At 33.4% G+C, this 12,129-nt stretch overlaps 2 pseudogenes; both read right to left on the minus strand.

Moving 5' to 3' along the window:
* Nucleotides 1-3,528: 3,528 nt before the first annotated feature.
* LOC124897987 lies at nt 3,529-6,269 on the minus strand (annotated as a pseudogene).
* Nucleotides 6,111-9,945, minus strand: LOC124897988 (annotated as a pseudogene).
* Nucleotides 9,946-12,129: the final 2,184 nt, after the last annotated feature.

Consider the following 12,129-nt stretch of genomic DNA (forward strand, 5'->3'; position numbering starts at 1 on the left):
TCTTTGTGTTAGTCATGATTGGAATCCTAGGAGCCATCAAGACCCATTACGAGTCATATAGGGGAATCTCAAAGACTAACCAGTAAGGGTGCCCAAATATTTCTACCTGGACAACGACTTCACCATATGAGTTGTAAGGTCTGAGCATGAGTTTTAGGGTATCACTTGTAGTCAGACCGGTGTGCAGAGCCCATGATACTTTCCATTATACAAGTCTAAGGTATGACTCATAGCCAGTTGTTACGAGTGATTATGTGACACATAGAGACTGGGCAGTCAATTTTTAATCTATTTACAAGGGCATTCTGATCATTTCCCCTTTCCCTTACATAGACCCCAATACAATAAAACACCTTTGGGGTATTATTTTCAATTCTTATCAGTTATAAATGCTCTCCCAAATGCTCTCAAATCTCTAAGGCAAGAACAAGATTGGATTTCAAAATTTTTCATCTAGAATATCCAAGGGCTGATTTATCTCTGCAAATATTGATATCTCAAGCATATTACTCTTCCCCAAATATTATTTTATGAAAACGTGTGATTGAAATCATTTAAATGTATGGATTTTAATGTGGGTTTTGACCTAGGTCGAGAGTTTTTGAATAGATGATTCCTGAATTATTTTCCCATGGTTTTATTGGTTGTTCATAATTAATATTGAATATTTTGAACAAATGGGATGCATGGGTATGGGAATTGGAATGGGGGTCGAGGTAATCACCCAATTTGATGTTTTGAACTTCGGAATTGGTTTTGAATAATTATATTCCCTGAACCCACTTGTGTAAATGGATTGAATTGTGGAATTGTCACTTGGTTTGACTTACTCACCTATCATATTGCATTCCATAACTGATTATATGATGAACATTGATTTCAAAGGCCTTGTTGCTTATGTTTTGATTTAATGACCAAAGGGGATCAAGGAATTCCTAAAAATTTATTTGATAAATCAAAGGAGGTCGAGGAATTCCTCCAATTTGATTTAATGAACAGAGGGGGTCGAGGCATTCACTCAAGTAAATGAAATTGTAATGGCATAATTATGAGCTAGCAAGCGAAAAGGTATAACGATAACTGTGGTGTGCCTAAATGTATTTTTTCTTGCTTAAAGAATGGATTATTTAAAACTTGTATTAATTGGGCTTATTGGGGGTTATGTAGCTAAGTTGTGAATGTCCGGGTCTCGAATAATTATACTAGAAACTAATGTTTGCTAATGCGAGGGTTGTTCTTGATGGCTCTTTGCAAGGTTCACACTATTGATATATTTTATATCTAGAATTTATGTGGGATCCGGGCATTACTTTGTCATCCTTGATACCTCTGATTTATATGGCTAACACACACTAAGGCCTTTTTAATAGGCGAAGCTGAACCCTTATAGCCTGTGGTTGCTAGTTTATGACGGTTGAGCAACATAGTCCAGACTGGTGTTTACTATTATGATAAACCCTTTCCCCTACCCTAGAACCAATTATACATATATGTATTCCTTAATGTGAACATGTACATTGAGTTTGAAATAAAATTTTTACTAGCACAAATTTATCCTTATCCTAAATTACATGCTAGCGCTCAACCTGCTAACCATTTCTTGATGTTGTATCCCCATACGATGTAAACATAGAAGACACTTCTACTTTTCTTACATAGTGATAGAACTTCGTGGTGTCAGTAGTTAGGTTGAATTTGTAAGATTCCATAATCCAGAAGATCTTCGTTTCATGTTTTTTATATTCTATTATTATGTTATAGACTATTGTTGTTGATATTATCCAATACCTTTGAGCTTACACTTATTCTATCTTGTTATACGTTCGAAATTCATTCGCTACTAGCTGTATTATGTTCTATTTGGCTAGGAAAGGGGGTGGGCTTCGATCTTCAGTGGACTTGAGATACCCATCATAGCCAAACCCTGGATCGAGTCATGATAAAGACTTTAACCCATGACCTTCACTAAAACATTTTAGTTCTACTTCACCTTTGTAAAGTGAGGCCTAAAGTAAGCAAAAGAGTGGCCTTTCATCAAAGGCTATACTTTTGGACTTTAGGCAACACTTTCTTGGGGGTGGCCTAAGAAGACGTAACGTTTGTCTTTAGGCCACGCTTTTCAAGTGTTGCCACATCAGCTATGTTTAAAAAGTGTGGCCATTAAAGTGCAAAGGTCAAGCTTTGCATCTTCTCATTGGCTACACTTTTTCTGATAACACCTGTAGGTGTTGCCTTTATTTTGTTATTGGGAACTTTTTACAAGCATAGCCTTATATAAAACCTCTATAAAAACACTTAAAAAGTGTCTTTTTTTTATTACTGGCCACCCTTCAAAATCGTCTCCTTTTATACATCCTCTATGACAACACATGTAATGTGTAATCATGTTTTAGGTACATCCCGCAATTGAATTAATAAGCCACACTTTTGAAGTGTTGCAATATTATTTAAAATTTTGTAGTTCAAGCCACACTTTACAGAAAAGTCTTTTGGTCTAAAAAATAATTATTTTGGTCCGGATGTATACATCACTAGTCACATTATATATATACATACATATATATATATAATCTCACGTACCAATTAGCTAATAAATAATTCAAATGCATTGATTGCAATGAAATTCAAAAAAATGTCATTTACAATACATACTAAATAGAAAACAATATTTTAAAGATTTGTAGTAAGTTCCACACAAAACCAAATATATTTAAACATATGACAGAACAGCTCTAGAAGTTATTCATCATTCACTTCAATCTAGATAGACTTGATCACTTGTGGTGGCCACCATAAAAATTTTATCACCCGAAGTTTTCCTACACATCCAATATAAATAAACAGTTAGAAATAAAATTATTTTCGATGAATATTCAAATATTTTCCCTAATGGAATGACGAAGTATGTGAATCCAAAATTTCTTTAAATCATTTGATCAAGTCAAATGTTCAGGAAGTTTTTCGTGATTTGAAAGATAAGATACCTTTTCATAAACCGAAGCATGAGTTGAGCCGGAAGAATTTGGAAGAATTTTCTCTCTTAAAGCTTGTGAATTACTTGCATCGCGTGAAGGAATGTTGGATCAACACTCCCTGGTGTATTTTAAACATTCATCTCGAGATTGTTTTGCACCAATTGAGTTAAAAAAATCTTGCACTTCTTCTCTCATTTCACTTATGTCTTCCTTCAGAGAAGTAACTTTATTATTATTTATTTGATTAAGCATGTTCATTTCCTCATTTTTTCAAAGAACTTGCTATCACTTATCTACCATAGTCACTAAGTTGACCAAGATTCTCCTTTCCAAACATTGTCGTGAATGCATCGTCTAGTGTTTTCCCAAAATTTTATGATTCTGAAGTTCAAACTATCGAAAAAATAAAACAAAAAATGACAAAAAATAGTGAGTTCTACAGTAATGTTTAGACTACCGTAATGAATCAAACAATAGCAATAGTATATTGTTACTATAGTAATGAAACAATCAATAGCTGGAGTTTTATTATTTTAGGTATTCATAGGTGTAATCAACTTTTTGTAAGAGGTCGGATTCTCCAAAATTTAACATCTTTGTTAAATCTAGAATCAACAAAGATGGAAACAAAAACGGACTCAATAACATCTCCAAGAACCTATAGAGAACCAGAAAGGAAAATGTCTCAAACCCGTAATCAAAATCAATTGGAATGAATATATAATAGGCAAAATAATTTGATGGACCCTTGTACTATGTCCGTTTTGTAATGTGGATGCTTCTACTTACATGTTTGTCATCTGAATCCTTGAACCCACTAAAAAGTAACATTTTAAATCCTATTTCAGTGTGTGTAATACAATTGCTGCTACGTCAGCTTCCACGTCATTTTAAATGCTTCATTAAATTCCACGTCATAATAACTTCATTAATTAATTTTTAAAATTATTAATCAATAATAAAAATAAAATGATAAATTAAAAAAAATTCATTTACAAAAGTAAGCCAAAAATATAATATTTTTTTTTAAAAAAAAAAAAACCCTCACCAGACCCTCGTCATTCTCCATCTCCTCTATACCTCTCAATTCCCTCATTCTTTCTCTACAAACAAAGTACTCCCAAAATCTTTTTCTTGCTAAATTTCTTCCATTTAGAAGTCTTGAACTTACAAGCAAGAGCAAATGAAAAGGTGCGACCCTTTTTGTCAGGCGAAAATTGAATTTGGGATGAAAATTTAAGTTGGATATTGATCAGATTTGATGAATTTTATTTCCTTTTCAGAAAATTTGCGTGTTCCATGGGAGATTTGGAGATGATATAATTGAAAAAATTGAATTTGAATGAAAATTGAATCGTCTCCATCGTCATCGACGGCTGCAGCGGCGGTGAGGTTTCTCGTATGTCGTCCAAAAACAAAAATCATCTGAGTTGTTGTTTTCTTCCTTGGAGATTGAAAATTGCAAGAACAAATTTTTCTTTTTAAGAAAAAAGGGGATTGAAAATTGCAATCATTGGTGGGGGATTGAAAATTGCAAGAATAAGTCCCTTCTATTAATGGTTATATGTTGGTGTGTTGGACAAGGCATTTAACGACAAACAAAAATAGAGAATTCACAGGGAGATGGGGGAGAGGGTGGAGGGATGGGGAAATGGGCTGGTGCGGGGGTATGAGAGAGGGGCTGGGGCTGGAGGTGAGGGACAAGGGAAGAGGAATGGGGATTGGGGGCTGGTGCAGGGATGACGGGGTGGGGGGACTTTTTTTTAATTTTTTTAAATTTTTTTAATGTAAAATTGATAAAAAATGATCCTCACTCTCACCTCAGGCGCGTGGCTAAACACGTTTAGTCCTACTCAGCTATTTTAATGACACATAACTTCGATCAACGGTCAAAGGGTTTAAAATATTAATCCTTCCGTCCCAAATTATATGTCATCATTTCCTTTTTAATCCATCCCAAAATAAGTGTCGTCTTTCCTTATTTGGCAACTTTTTAAAGGCACAATTACCATTTAACCCTTATTGGTCCAACTTAATTAAAAAAAAAAATATTGGCACATTTTTTATAAAGAATAATTTGGTAAACTTTACCAAGTCTTTCCTTATTTCTTAAACTCCGTGCCCGGTCAAATGGCGACACATAAAATGGAACAGAGGGAGTACTTTTTAATGAGTTCAAGGGTCCAGATGACAAACATGTAAGTTTCACATTACAAAACGAACATAGTACAAGAGTCCACTGAGTCATTTTGCCTATATATTACTTTGAATGGACAAGATTTACATTTTGAGGCAAGTATGCAATACCTTAGGCGAAGTAGTTTCAGCCTCCCATCTAAACGTGGTCACAAGATCCAATTCACTGAAATCCTCAAAAGTACGACTTATCTGCCTTTACAGCTATTGCGAGGCATGAAGAATGTTCTTGTGCAAGATAGCCTTAACTACAGATTGAGCATAGCGTTCAGTTTTTACACAAGCAGACCTCAAATCAGTAGTAAGTACTGCAGTCAATCATGGATATTAGAAATAGAGATATGTAGTAACAACATAATCTAGCATTGTATCTCTACGAAATTCCAAATATTACATAGTGAAGGTAATAATCAGTATTTGAATAAAAAAGAGTCAAACAGGGACAAATACTAGTTTAAGAATAGCAAACTACGTATATAAGCACTATGTGAATGTATCACGACACATTTTATTTCCTTGTTACTAGTTGTATGACGAATCATCAAGTACAGTGCAGCCTTAGGCTAATGAAATATTCAAGTTCATAACATCCCCAATCTAGACAACAATATATTTTAGCAAGATAACATTTATTTATGAGAATAACCTTATAGCATCATGGAATCCTAGGTACCATGTATGATGCGTGATTTAGTGCTTCAACAAGCAGAGAAGGATCTTGGAACTTATAATGGAGCAGGGATTCCAGGTATCTGACATTGACTAGCTTCTCAACATTCATGGGAAAGTGCCTTCGCAGATGTGTATTGGCAAAATCAATTTCAAGACCAAGCCATTTCATAAATTATAAAGCCGCTACTTCCTCGCTCAAGCTGAGGTAGGCACCTGTTAGTGCCTCAACAATATAAGCTACTCTCTTACCTTTAATTTTAAGCTTCCCCATACTGTACATTTTAGTATTCATCAAGTCTGTGAACTTGAGATTTATCACCAGGAATCAGCCATTACAGATAAATCCCTGTAATCAAAGGTATATATTTAAGGTAAACCAAAATAAGGAAAAGGAAAAATAATACAGATAGCATTTGTATCCATCAATATGCAGTTGAAACAATAAAAATAAGACTTTAGGAATAAATTAAGAAAACACTGGGATATTTACTTATTTAAGGATTTAAAAGCAGTCAGTCAAAAATGACATGTCCTAAATAAAAGTAATCCAATTGATGCACTGGCAACATATGCATATTTTATTAGTCGAATATACAACAATTTTTAAGAAATATTATCACCAAGGTAAGGAAGTGGAGCATGTTTATGCGTGAGAGTTGACAACTTTTAGGTAGCAGCATGATTAACAGTCAATAGTTGATCTTTGATTAAAGTGCACATGTGAATACCCCTTGGTTGTTCTTAAACTTCGGTGAGGCAGATTAGAAAAAAATGTCTGCCATGATTAATAGAGTTATAGAGACATGGAGTTGATGTGACCCAAATCCAAATGAACTCAGCAAAAGTATCACCAAGGAATACCTACCGAGATTTTGCGAAGAAATCCAAACTTACACAGTACAACATTAGAAATGAATTTATTTTTCTTAAGGCTGAGAAGACGCTCGTGATGATTTTCATAAGTCTTGAACAACTGTATACTGACAGCATACTTGAGAAAAGAGTCTCCAAGTTTCTCAAGTGATTCCAAATGAAATTTCTTGAGGAATTTCTTTGTTGTCATTACTTCCAAACCTAAAATAATAAACACAGATAATGTTAGCCCACTGATGAAAACTTGAGCATGAGAGTATGTACAAAGCTTGTGATAATTAGACCAAAGATCTTAGATGAGATCATAGCACCATATTCCTTAGCGGTTGGGAAAAAGTATTTAGTAGGTAGTGATCCAAAAGCATTCTATTCAAGTTGGAGGCCATAACCAAGGACTCAATTCGATGCATGATCAAAGGAACATATGAATATGTATTAAGGGTAGAAATAGAGATAGGTAACATGATGAGAGAACAAAGTTCAGCAGGCAACTCAGTAGATGAATTAGTTGAAATGGCAAAGCAGACCAAAGAGGTCAAACAAAAATGAATATGTCATTTTCATTACGTTGTGAAGCATAGTGACCATATAAGCATTCTAACAAAAAGAAAATAATATGATCAAACCTTTAGCTTTCTGAGTTCTGCATTTTAGTAGGTAATTATGCACCTTACAAATATGATTTTCCCTAAGAAGCGGTTCTTCTGTAAAGAACGCCTGACTTAATATTTTGAAAGCAAAAGATGAAATATGAAAAAGATGCTCCAGTTCTCAAATCCAATAGGGAATTGCAATCCAGATTATCCAAAACCCCGGTAATGCAGCACATATGAACATTATGAGGTGTCTAGACCAACAAATTCTCTACCATGCAACTACACACCATCTCAGTTTTGGTGTTCACACTGCATTTGCGACGTTGTGCTGAATAGAATTCCGTATGCTTATCCTCAAGCTATTTAGAAGGAAAGAGTAAAGAATTCACCCATCTCAAATTTATTTCATGGGTTGTACCGAAAGATGGGAGAAAAAAAATCATAAACTGCAGAACTAATAGGCGTTTGAACTGCAGCTAAAGCATTCTACAATTTACTCAAATCACGGACAAGGGGAATTCTTAAGATACTGGCTTTAAATCTCCTACACTGTTGAATCTGAGGAGGAAGATAAATATATAAAAATATCACCAACCATTCTTATGGAGAGTGAATAAAGAGATGATAAAATACATAAAATAATAGTTACCTTCTAAGAAGTAAGCCTAACAAGGTTACTATAATTTAGCAAAACTTCCAAGCGTCCCCTCCTATCAATGACCAAGTCAAAAGACAATACTTTATCATTAAACTCGATATTCATCCTAACAATAAGTAAAATCCTATGAAGCTTTAAGTCATTGTAAGAGTCATGTTACAACTGAACCAGGTAGCAATAGTACGCTGCTTATGAGTCATTGCCACCACAACTAACCAACTCTAGTGGAAAGTATTTTTATTCATCAACCATATTAATTTGACTTTCTACACAATTTATAGTTAGAAAAGTCAAGCATCACAATCCCCAAAAATCCACATCATCTTTGTTCATGGCTTCTTTCTCCACAATATCAGGAACAAGATCATCAATCAAGGCGCCACACATGATGAAGTTATTTACAAGCTCCCGGGCATGTAAGTTGACTCGTTGCTTTGCTATTCCCCTTTACAGTAATACTTCCTTATAAGGGGCAATTTATGGGAAGTGTTTGGGTGCAGGTTCATGTTTCTTTATGGATCACAAACCTAGAATTGAGTTTAAAGTACCTATAACAGAATTATATGTTAGACAGTAACACAATATTTAACATATGAAATACTAAAAAGATACAAAAATCCTTAACATATAGCAAAAAATATGCAGTACAAACTCATTTGATGGTAGCCTTAAGCAATAGAGGTGGAACAATGAGACGCTAGAACTGAGGGTGTCAATTGCTTCAGTGCTTTAAAATTTATAGCAAGGCTCATCATACAGTTAATGATCCAGAGGCGAAGCATGACATAATGATTCTTCCCGCATCATCTCCACACTAGCCATAAATTTTTGCATGCAAGTGAGTGTTAAAGCATCCCCACTATGATTCGATTCAAAATGAGGATAATCAGTCCATCATTAAAATCAAATCTCCCAAATTTTTTCATTGAAAATTGCACAAAAATCCAAGAGCTAAAGTAATTGTTTGTCTATTAAGTTCTTCTAAATAATTCATTTAATCTTTTTAAGAAAAACGTACAACAGAAAATGATAAAGAGCAAAAGTAGAATTTTTATGTAAATAATACGCCAAAAACAATAATGACAGATTCTGAAAAACTCTAGAGTACCAATTAGAGTGGATGACAAAATACATCTTCTGACCATCAGAAGAAAGTCAGAGTTCTACAATCGAGCTCGCCCATGAGATTGTATATAGCTACAAATAGTAGCTGAGGGATCTAATTGAATGACAAGGCTGCAACTTTGAATATCCAAGCCTTCTTCAAGAATAGATGTCGCTAAAATAATGTTCACCTGTTGTGTTTGCATGTATATCAAACTTCACATCTTCGAAGAAACTATCTATAAAGCAATAAATCAAAACTTTGACTTAATACACCCTTACGAATTTCTTCAATAATATTACTTTGAATTTTTTTACTCTATGAATGCACATTAGAAATATGTCTTGCGGGATACTCGGTTCTCCAATAACATAGTTCTAGAAGTAACTCATTCAACAGAGATCAAAGTACAATGGTTGTAATAATTCTCTCAACAAATATTATACATCTCAAATCCTTCAGGTGACTATTGGATTAAAATCAATGGTCCATGTGTTACTAATGAAAAGATTGCTAGCCAGTAAATGACTCTCTCTCTCTCTCTCTCCCTATATATATATATATATATATATATATATATATATATATATATATATATATATATATATTTATTAAAAATCCTATTTCCCAACAACGTAATGGATTATCTTAGAAACTGTTGTTGAACCTTTTCAAAGCTACTTCAATCCCATTAGGAAACACACCCTTGTACAGATTCCCAAACCATCCTGTCTCAACTATATTCACCCAAGAGAAATTCTTTGTCACCGCCTTAATTTCATCAAAAGTATACCTAATCAAAGTAGTACTTCCGCTAATCGAATCCAAACAAGAACTCAAATTACTCTCTAGTCTCTTACTATTCCACATTTTAGCCAATCCAATTTTCCTCACCCGCAACAAAAACAATTAACCAACCACAACAAGTGCAACAACCAACAAACATATAGAGATTCAAATGAAACAAAACTAGGGTAATTACGTGAGACAAAACCCAATCAGAAAAAACTATGTAAATTACGTGAGATAAATACAAATCAATCAAACATTAATCAACAAAATACTTGGTGGATTCAATCTAAAATCAAGAAATAAGAGCTTACCTAACTCAGAGGGAACTAGTGGAGCTGGCTCTATACAAAAAATGAAAAAAAAACACAGACGAATTTAGCTGGAAAAACTGATGAATTTAGCTCAAACAAAATCATATAAATATTGAAAACACCTACCTGATAGATTCAAAGAAAATTGTGGGAGAGATGGAGTTAACAGATCAACTAGACGCAAAGAGAAATTTAGAAATTCGATCGGATTGAAAATTTCTATCGCAGTAGAGAAAGAGTTGATAGAGCAACGACCTAAAGAGAACTTTAAACTCTGTTTTGATTATGGTTTACCTCAGTATATATGGTATATATATTAAGAGATCCATATTTTTTTTGATTATGTCTTAAAGATTTATGGTATGGTTTGATTCAATAGTTTGATAATCATAAAAATACTCATTTTATACAATCATAGATTTGATTGTATCCAATTGTTTACTTATTTTCTTTAATTATACTCTTAAATAATATTATGTAATTAAATTTTATCCTTCATCTTATATTATTTATTATTTACCCTCACCTTCTACACCGCCTCCACCCCACCATCCTTGCCCCTTGCCTCTGTCCCCATTTTCCCTCACCCAACCAAATCCCACACCCTAAATTTTTTTAAAATTTTTTTGTTTTTTAATTTTTAAAAGTTATTCTTACTCGAGCTTTACCTCCAACCCATCCCCATCACCTACTAGCCCCCCTCCCCTCACCAATTTCTTTTTTACTTTTAAAATTTATTTTTTAAAATTTCCATGAAAATTTTTTTTACACTACCCCTACCCCTTACCAACTCCCCCTTCCATCCCACTTATACACACACAAAAAAAGAAGAAATAATCTTTTTAACTATTTTTTTTAAAATAGAACTTTTTTTCTACCTACAACACTATCCTCAGCCTCTCCCAACCCCTTATTCCAATACCCAATCCCCAAATATTTTCTTAAGTTTTTTTCCTTACCTTTCCTCATTCGTTTTTATTATTTTGTGTTAAGTATATACAAATACTTTTAGAAAAAAATTTCCACTTATGTTATGAACAAAAGAAAATAAGTAAGAAACATTTTATTTTCCTATAAAATATTTGTTTTGGGACTCCATACTGAACACAGCCGTAGCACACACAAAAAATGCATTAAAACTCTATACTTATCGTTGGTGTCACGTCTCAAAATACAAAAAAGAAATGAAATTTGTTGATATAAAAAATAAATTCGGTTTTTTTTTTAAATTGAAATAAATAAACATAATCCACTTATATTTATTTGGTCTACTATTTTATTGACCTTGTTAGAATTTACATGAATTTAACAATTTAATATATCTACATAACATAATTTATGACAAATTAGTAGGAAGAAATTATTTTATTAACAATTATCGATAAATTTAACATTTATAATAAGTAAGGGCATTTTAGTAAACTTACCAGTTACAATACAGTACCATACTGTCAAACAAAATAATAAAATTGTCATTAAATAACAATGAACAATAAAGTCATAATGCTCTGAATTTGGTACCAGGAACGCTACATGGTGCTCATGACCCCAAAACACCACAAGCTAACTCAAGACTGATATTTGTACCTGTATACTGCATAATATACTGTATAATGCGGAAACATGAACTGGAAGGTCATAAGGTTCAAAACTGAGACATAATATCTGATAAAAATATAATATCTTGTGGGGTATGAAATACCCAAAACAACTGAAATAACTAACTGAACATGATAGTCCGAAAGCCTCTAAACTGTCTGAATAAGAAGTTGATTGGATATGTCCTCAACTAACTCCAACTAATAAATTAATTAATGACAAAATAAAGCAATGACCATGTCCTCGAATGATGAAGACTCACTTCTAACTCTGACTGTAGAGACTGGAATGCTATTGGTGCTCTGGAGCTCGTGTCTCTAAACCTACAGTATAAAACACCATAGTGCGAATG

Source organism: Capsicum annuum, chromosome 4 (genome assembly GCF_002878395.1).
Source record: "Capsicum annuum cultivar UCD-10X-F1 chromosome 4, UCD10Xv1.1, whole genome shotgun sequence".
NCBI lineage: Eukaryota > Viridiplantae > Streptophyta > Magnoliopsida > Solanales > Solanaceae > Capsicum > Capsicum annuum.